Source organism: Sinocyclocheilus grahami, unplaced genomic scaffold, assembly GCF_001515645.1.
Source record: "Sinocyclocheilus grahami isolate Dianchi unplaced genomic scaffold, SAMN03320097.WGS_v1.1 scaffold2291.1, whole genome shotgun sequence".
Taxonomy (NCBI): domain Eukaryota; kingdom Metazoa; phylum Chordata; class Actinopteri; order Cypriniformes; family Cyprinidae; genus Sinocyclocheilus; species Sinocyclocheilus grahami.
This window is the reverse complement of record NW_015507470.1, coordinates 51,131-59,348: the sequence shown is the minus strand read 5'-3', so window position 1 is coordinate 59,348 and position 8,218 is coordinate 51,131.

Sequence of the window (8,218 nt, the reverse complement as noted above, 5' to 3'; positions counted from 1 at the left end):
GAACACGTGAAAAACTGTCATAAATAAAGAATGTCTTCATTAAAATATACACCTGTGAAAAATGACACATGAAATTGACAACATGCAGTTTTTAAAAGCACATAGATCTTACCTCTGTAACAATTATAAACTAGAATTTACCGATCATCTACTAAACTCAACATGACCATGCAGTTTGTACCAAACATATGCACTTTGACAATTGATGACGCTTAAGAACTTTATAGAAATGTATTTATCGATATTAAATACAATCAGTATATTATAAACTTACCGCTGATTGTGAGTGTACATCTATGATTTATCGATATAAAATACGATCAGTATATTATAAACGTACCGCTGATTGTGAGTGTACAGTGAATAATCTTCAGATCAGTATCTCCTGCGCAAACCAGTCAGAGATCAATTTGATGCTGCTAAGGGCTTTCAGCCAATTAGAGATATTATACACTATTATTGTGCTATTTTGCCATGCACACAAGACTATTTTGCCATATGAATATATTTTATTAAAAATAAATAAATAAATACTAGTTTGTTTTAAACAATAATTCGGGCTTTAAATACCCCCAACATAAGTGAAACATTTCAAGCTTCTGAAGAAAACCTTTGTTCATTTACACGTTTATAAACCTGTTTTTGTTATTTGTGCTTTCTCTATAGGCCTATCTATAATAAACAAACTGAATTAATCAAATTCGAGTCTTTCATATGTCATTGAAAAGGTCTCTTAAATAGTTTTGGGCAAATGAGGACAAGTTAAATTAGCGACGTCCGCCCATATTGATTAAATAATTAAAATGAGGAACTGGTTACCAACACACGACTATGGATCCACGAGGTCGCCATGACGTTGCCACGACGTCACTGTTACTTACTGGACACGTCACAAAGTTACGTTGCGGTGACGTATACGCACCTTTCACTTTTCTGGTTGCCACAAAACTTTGGTCACCAGATTACGTTGCAGTTATGTAATTTTGTTAGTTGGGTTCCCAGCAAACGGGACGTTCCCCGTCTGCTGTGGTTCGCGGGCGGACGTTTTGAGGACGTCCACTTACGTCCGCATTTGGTCCTCTTTTTGACGTTCACCGGAGGACATTCGTCGGAGCCAGTTTGCGAACGTCCCTGTTTCGTCCCTCATCTGATCTGCCATTTCCATTACAACACTTGAAATATCCAGGCGCCCATGCGTGGGCTTTTATCAATAATATATTGAATTTCCATATGGTAAAAATACACACCGAGACGCCCATATGCGGCAAAAAGGCCTATGTGCGCTAAATTTCGGACCACTTGGTCTAAATCCAAATGTGTTCATTTTGTTGTTTTAGGTTAGAAGACAATGGGAAGAATTGCCATCGGACTAACCACAGCTGACAACCAGAGACGCACACAGACACACGGAAAGAGCACAGCAACTTTACAATTGTTCAATTAAAATAATATATTTTGCTCCATACAACGTGTCTGTTGTCTTTGATTAGCCTAAAAGTAAAATAAAATGACATTCAGAGGACTTAAAGCGAAAGTCCCCTAAACATCCCGAATGGCCGCTGCTCGTCCTGTGAACGTCCCCTTGAATGTCCGGAGGACGTCTTCGCGAAAGTCCGCTCAACGTCAAGGGGACCCTACACACTGACGTCCGGGGGACGTTCGCAGAGGCCATTTAGGGGACATCCTGGGGACCTTTTTTTGTTAGCTTACATGATTGTAAAGCGCTTTGGGTGTACAACAATGCACAATAAAGCGCTATATAAATGCATTATTCATTCATTCATTCACTTAAGCGCAACAAGCTTTAAGCACTTTAAGCTTAACAAACTCAATTTGAGCGCAACACGCGCTTTGGATGTGACTATGAGCGCACAGAAAAGCGCCTCTGGAGGGCGAGAGTCCCGAATGGCTTAAAGGGGTCATATGATGCGATTTTATTTTTTCCTTTCTCTTTGGAGTGTTACAAGCTCTTGGTGCATAAAGAAGATCTGTAAAGTTGCAAAGACTAAAGTCTCAAATCCAAAGAGATATTCTTTATAAAAGTTAAGAGTTAGCCACAGCTACCTAAAACGGCTCGTTCGAACACGCCCCCACATACCTACCTCACTATGTGGGAAGATTTGCATAACGCCGCCCAAATGTTCACGTAAAGAAAGAAGGTGTAACTTTTATTCTCACTGCAGTATTGTTGCCGCTGCCGCCATGTCCTGAAGACGCTGTGTGCTTCATTGTGAAAGCGAAACTACTTTGTTTGGTCTTCCTAGAGGAGAAACTATAATGTACAGTATGTGGAAAATAATGTGTTTTTTTTCAGTTTTCTTTAAACTGCATAAACACATTTCATTACACCAAATACACAAAATAATGTTCTTTTTAGCAACATCATATGACCCCTTTAAAAAGACGTGAAAATAATAAATTTTTGTGATGATGTAACAATGACCGAGTAGGCAAGTGACAATTCTGTCAACTGTACCGAAACACGAGCTAAAGTCTTGTATCGCAGCGTGCAGCAGCTCTAGATGCGCCGATGTGAAGAGAAGGTCAAAGAGAGAAGACGCGGTACAGCTGAATTACTTACGCTGTTTTCAAATGACTTATTTGATCTCATGGTTTCTGTGGATTTATTTACTCATCTAACCTACACGCTCTATTGAATAAATGTGTTGCAGCAATTTCCCTCATTTTAAAGTCAAAATTTGCGGGAATGAGTAATGCGATATATTCATAATCCTGCATCCAAATTCAGGACCTGATTAAACATAATTCTACTATACAGAGAATTGTGAAATAGATCTCCATGACTTTCCCCAAACCTTCTGGTTTTATTTATTTTTCCAAAACTTTTCCAGGCCTGGAAATTGCCGTTTTAAAATTCCATGACTTTTCCAGGTTTTTCGTGACCGTACAAACCCTGAATGTGATGATCGGGTGCGGTTATCTAAATCAGAGAAAAATATAGATGCGGGCGGTTGGCAGTTGGATAATTAATTTGAAGCTGCGGATTCGGGTGACATTTTAACTCATCCGCACATCACTACTGGGCATAGCCTAAGTCTAATGGAGAAATGCATAGAAAAAAACAATAGTAAGATCCAACTCCTCCTTTGCACTAGAAAAACTCAGCGACAGAGGAGACTGGTATAATATATTGTGAAATTCCATGCTGCCAACTGGCTTCAGCTTTGTTTGAATATGGCATGAATACTTTTGCCACATATGTGGTTTGAATCAGATTTAATGTTTGATTTAATGTCTTTTTTTTTTTTTTTTGCTGTCCAGACTTTCTATTAGTTAATATTTTTACCCTATTCACCTGCAGTGTCTCGCCTGAACCCCTTTGCTGTCACCCCCCATTTTCGGCATGGAGACACAAATGACATACCTAAAATAAAAAGGTTGCTGCTCATGAGTCTTTCAGACTAGATACATAATCAACATATGTGCACAAAGCTGACACTTCAAAGTGTACTGTTCAAGAATCAGAATTACTCAGACTGTTATAATAATAGAGATATATTAGCTCAAACATAAAAATGTTTATAAATGTATAAATAAACATGTTGCTGTGGTAAATGCTGTTAGAAATACAAATACAATTAAAATTCCTTTAAAGCCACAAGTCTACTAATGCTTCATTTCAAATTTCAGGACATAATCTCTAAAACTGTGAATTTTATGAAACATTTTGTGGGACCATGTCATGTGTGTTTTTAGAGAAGGCTAATATAAGGCTAATAAAATTGATTTATGGCTCCTGTAAGCTCCACAATTCATGATTCTATTGTTGTCACTCGACGAACCTTTCACACCTCCACCAGGTATGAGACATTATCCTCATTATTCCTTTATCATTATTCTTTTGTTTTATTCAGCCATTAGTAGCCTTTATTTTGGCATTACAAGGTTTACCAAGCCACATCGCTTTAATCCCAGTATACAGTTACCCAACTATAATCAAAAGTCTTTCTATAAAAATACAATAAAACATTTTCTTGCGACCTTACGTGAATTATTATGACAAAATACATAATGAAGAAGAACTGCACCTGTTCTGCAGCTGCATTAGAGCTAACATTAGCATCAAGCTACATAAGACAATTTATGAGATTATTAGTACTTTTACTCACATTAAAACACCATCGAGTGTTTGTAATAACTTCCTTTTGCGATCACATGTGGAATTTGGTCGTTTACTGTTGTTAAAATATGCTATTTATATAGCCTTTTATATCGCTGCACAAATTAGCATTTGAAGAAAATCACATACAAACCATATACTATCGTAATTGTGTGTTTATTATTTGGATATTCCGTGGGTACAGAGGTTTCTCTGTGTTTGCTGTGGTCAGAAATCAACGCGGAAGAGTGAAGGAAGTGCATCACTTCTGTCTGTAATTAAAAACGAATGCATAGCAACTCCAGCCAACATAGTAATGAGGCATTATTAATGAGAACTAAAGCAGAAATAAACCTGTAACTCTGTACTTATTTAACTGCACTTGGAGCAAACGGAGCTTCTTTTTTCATCTCTGGAGAAAAGACCAGCACAGCTGAGCACCATAGTGGGATACCAGCATCCCCTTCAGGCTTTTTAATTAACTTAACCAGCCAGATTACCTTGGTTAACCAGCTCTAACGGCTATAACAAAGCAGCACTCATCAGTACGAAACAACCGTGGATATTCATCTCAGAATTTCTTCTTTCTTGGAAAAAGTGCAATCCCTGCCCAGCTTCAGGTTGTCATGCTGGTTTCTGGAGCATGACGGCTGGTCGACCAGCTAGTATCTAGCTTAGACCAGCAAGAAACTAGTCATCGTGTTCCAGTCACAGTTAGCATTTTTCCAGCAGGGATTTACAGGGAATGTCATATAAACATGGTGGTACTTCAGGAAAATGTACAAAGCTAAACGGTAAAAAGGACAAACATGCACTTTTAATCACATAAAATGCATCAATAAGTCAATGTTCCTACATTGGTTGAAAAATAAATGTTTATGTTTGCAAAGATAGATGTGTAAATGTTCATGTACCTGCAGAACAAAATCTTGGTACTCACGAGACTAGCATATTCTCACCGGACCTTTACGATGCGTCCTACATCAACCGCATTTAACAAGACTGCATTTTTATGCATTTAACATAAATGCATGAAATCAAACATTATGTATTCAGGTCACTGGACAGAGTAATGCATTGTGAATCTGTAAGAAAAAGCAGTATTCAATGCATTTTACATATTTCATGTATTTAAGGATTCATTTAACAAAATGCATGTTTATGCATTCAACACAAAAGCATACAATCAAACAATTAAAACAATCAAACATAATTATGCAATCAGACAGAGGTCATGAGACATAGTAATGCAATGGGAATCTCTGAGAAAAAGCTATATTTCAATGCATTTGAACACATTTTACAATTTAAATAGTTTTTATGAATTTATCTTAACATTTAACGTAAATACTTAATATTGAAATGATGCAATTAGATGATCAGGCAGAGTAATGCATTGGGAATCTCTGAGAAAAAGCAAGATTTTAACACATTTTAACACACTTTACTGTATGCGTTTTATGCATTTACCACAAATGCATACAATCAAACATGCAATGAGGGCAACGGCCAGAGAAATGCATTTGGAAATCTCTGAGAAAAAGCAATATTTTAACCTCAAATAAGCGAAAATGAGAAAAGGCACGAGCATCACATAAAATATGAGCCCCACAATAATAATAATAGTAAGATCGATTATGATCCCTCGAGCATTAAATGTCCACACACAGCCCCTCATTGTCAGGATAGCAGGCAGCTTGGAGGATTGTTTTACACCTCTTTAAACAGAATTCCATAAGGACGAATTGACTTCTCCACAATCTCTCCCTCTTTATCAGGTGGGGTTCCTGCAGGAATCTCAATCAGCCAATACTCCTTTCTGGCACACACTTTTCTCATTTTTGGATTGATTCTGTTCTGCAGAAGCACATCATAGATTTTTCCAGTCTCTTTACATGTAACCTTGTGGGTGTAAGCAGCAGCCTCCTTTATGTCATACGTCGAATAGATTCCTCTGCCGTACACTTGTCTAGAGCCTGGTATATAATGAGACTCAATGATGGCTTTGGCACTGTTCATGCTGGTTCCATGATAAGAGACGGGCCACTCGCCATCCACTGAGTAACTCCTCCATCCATTTGTGCCCAACCAGGCATTTCCATCTGGATACTTATCCAGGACCTTGATGGCAATACGTTTCCACCCACAGGGGCGTGTATACAGCTCATTTCCACGCTTACACGTCGCGTCATCCTTTAAATCCGTGAAATCATAATCAAACCTTGGGTCTAGAAATTTGTCAATGTCCACAAACAACTCATCACAAAAACAACATAACGAGTTTGTTTCATCAAAAGCTTGCTTTGAAACAAAGGTAGTTGCCATAAAATTAAATATATGGAGTTCATTATCATCCTTTGTTTCCTCTGTCAAATGCTTGACAGTAGCACCAGTGAAGGTGGAGAGAGCCTGAAGAACAACATTGCTGTGTACCAGGGACATTCTTGATGTGATTTTGCCTCGATGATAAGAAATAAGAAACCTCTACTCAGTCAGCTATTTATACAGCATTCAAATGTGATGAAATTAAGTTGTTTGTGTGTAATTCCAGGCTGGTGGACCAGGGAGGCTAAAATCAATATTTACCAGTCAATAGTTACTCTGGCAAAGAGGGCAAATCTGTAAAGAGCACAAGAGATTGTTAATGTTTTAGTAGTTTATCCCATTTCAGTTAAAACCATGACCACTTGAAGTGGAATATAATTAAGAATACGCCATTTTAAAATATTCCCTAGGCCTCTTTGAAACTAATAGCCAAATCAATATTACCATGTACACTGCACATTTTACTACAATGTGGCCACTATTTTTATAAAACGAGGGAACAAATTCTTAGTTCTGAGAAAATACCGCTCCTCTCGGAACGTGATTTCAACTATGGGGGGCAGAGGCATCATGCCCATTCAGACAGAGGGGGGCACGTGCCCTCTCAGATTTTTGAGCCAAGTGGATTTTGAATGCAGCTTCCAAAAGACAAAAAAAATTTGCAGAATAATATTTTTTTATATATTTATATTACTCTGCTGTAAAAGTACTTTTCAGGTGTCTACTTTATCAGAGTGTTTTTCTTTAGAAAACGTTACTTCACAACATTCCAAAGCATAATATTGCACTTCGTACTGCACTACGTTTCATATTAAATATCATTTAATACTTAATTACATTAGAAATCTATTACTTTCTTACTTTTACTCAAGTAAAAGTAATTCAAAGATGTACTTGAGTACAAGAAAGTACTACATTTTTAATGTTCTTAAGCAGGGTTTGAAATGAACACCCGCCAACCCGCCAACCCGCCAAATGCGGGTAAAAATCAGCTGTGGCGGGTAACGCTGTCAAATCACTAGCCAGTTTGGCGGGTTACTTTTCGTAAGTTATGTTCACTCATTCATTTTTTTGGGAAGTTCATGCAAGCCAAATCTGCGCAGGTTTAGCGCAAATACTGAACTCTTGAGACATGACATTATCGAGTATATTGCAAAAACCAAACAAAACACACCTAAGTTACAAAGTGCACGCATACGCGACGTGATGAAGTCTGGTTAGACTAAAGCCCTATTCGCACGGGATTAGTATTACCTGGTGACCTCCAGTCATTTGTAATAATTGCGGAGGTTTTCTGTGATCTTAATCCCGTGCGAATCGGCCATGTCTGTAATTTGTAAAGTAAAAATTCCCCCGCAAATGACCTACCATATTTCGCCGAACACTAAGGTCCTGTGATAATATTAGTCCCGTGTGAATCGACATCTCTGTGATTCGGCCAGCATTTGGAGGGTCGCATATAATTTTTCGAGGTTTTTGTTTGCTGTGCGCCTTTTTATCCATCTTCCTCGAAGAATGGAGCTGCGTTGGAGTGTTTGATAGTATTTTGGGTGCCGTCATCATATCGCTACACCATACAATTTGCAGAAAGAGAAAGCTGAAAAGGTTTTGAGGTTAATGTGTTACAAATAAATCAAGCATAAAGCTTGAGATATTATTTTAACCTGGTGAAATGTAAATGACACAGCGCATGAAACTATATTAAATTCTTTTTTTTAAATCCCTCTGGACCATAGAACGGGACTCTCAAAGCCTTGACATCCGGGTATCCGG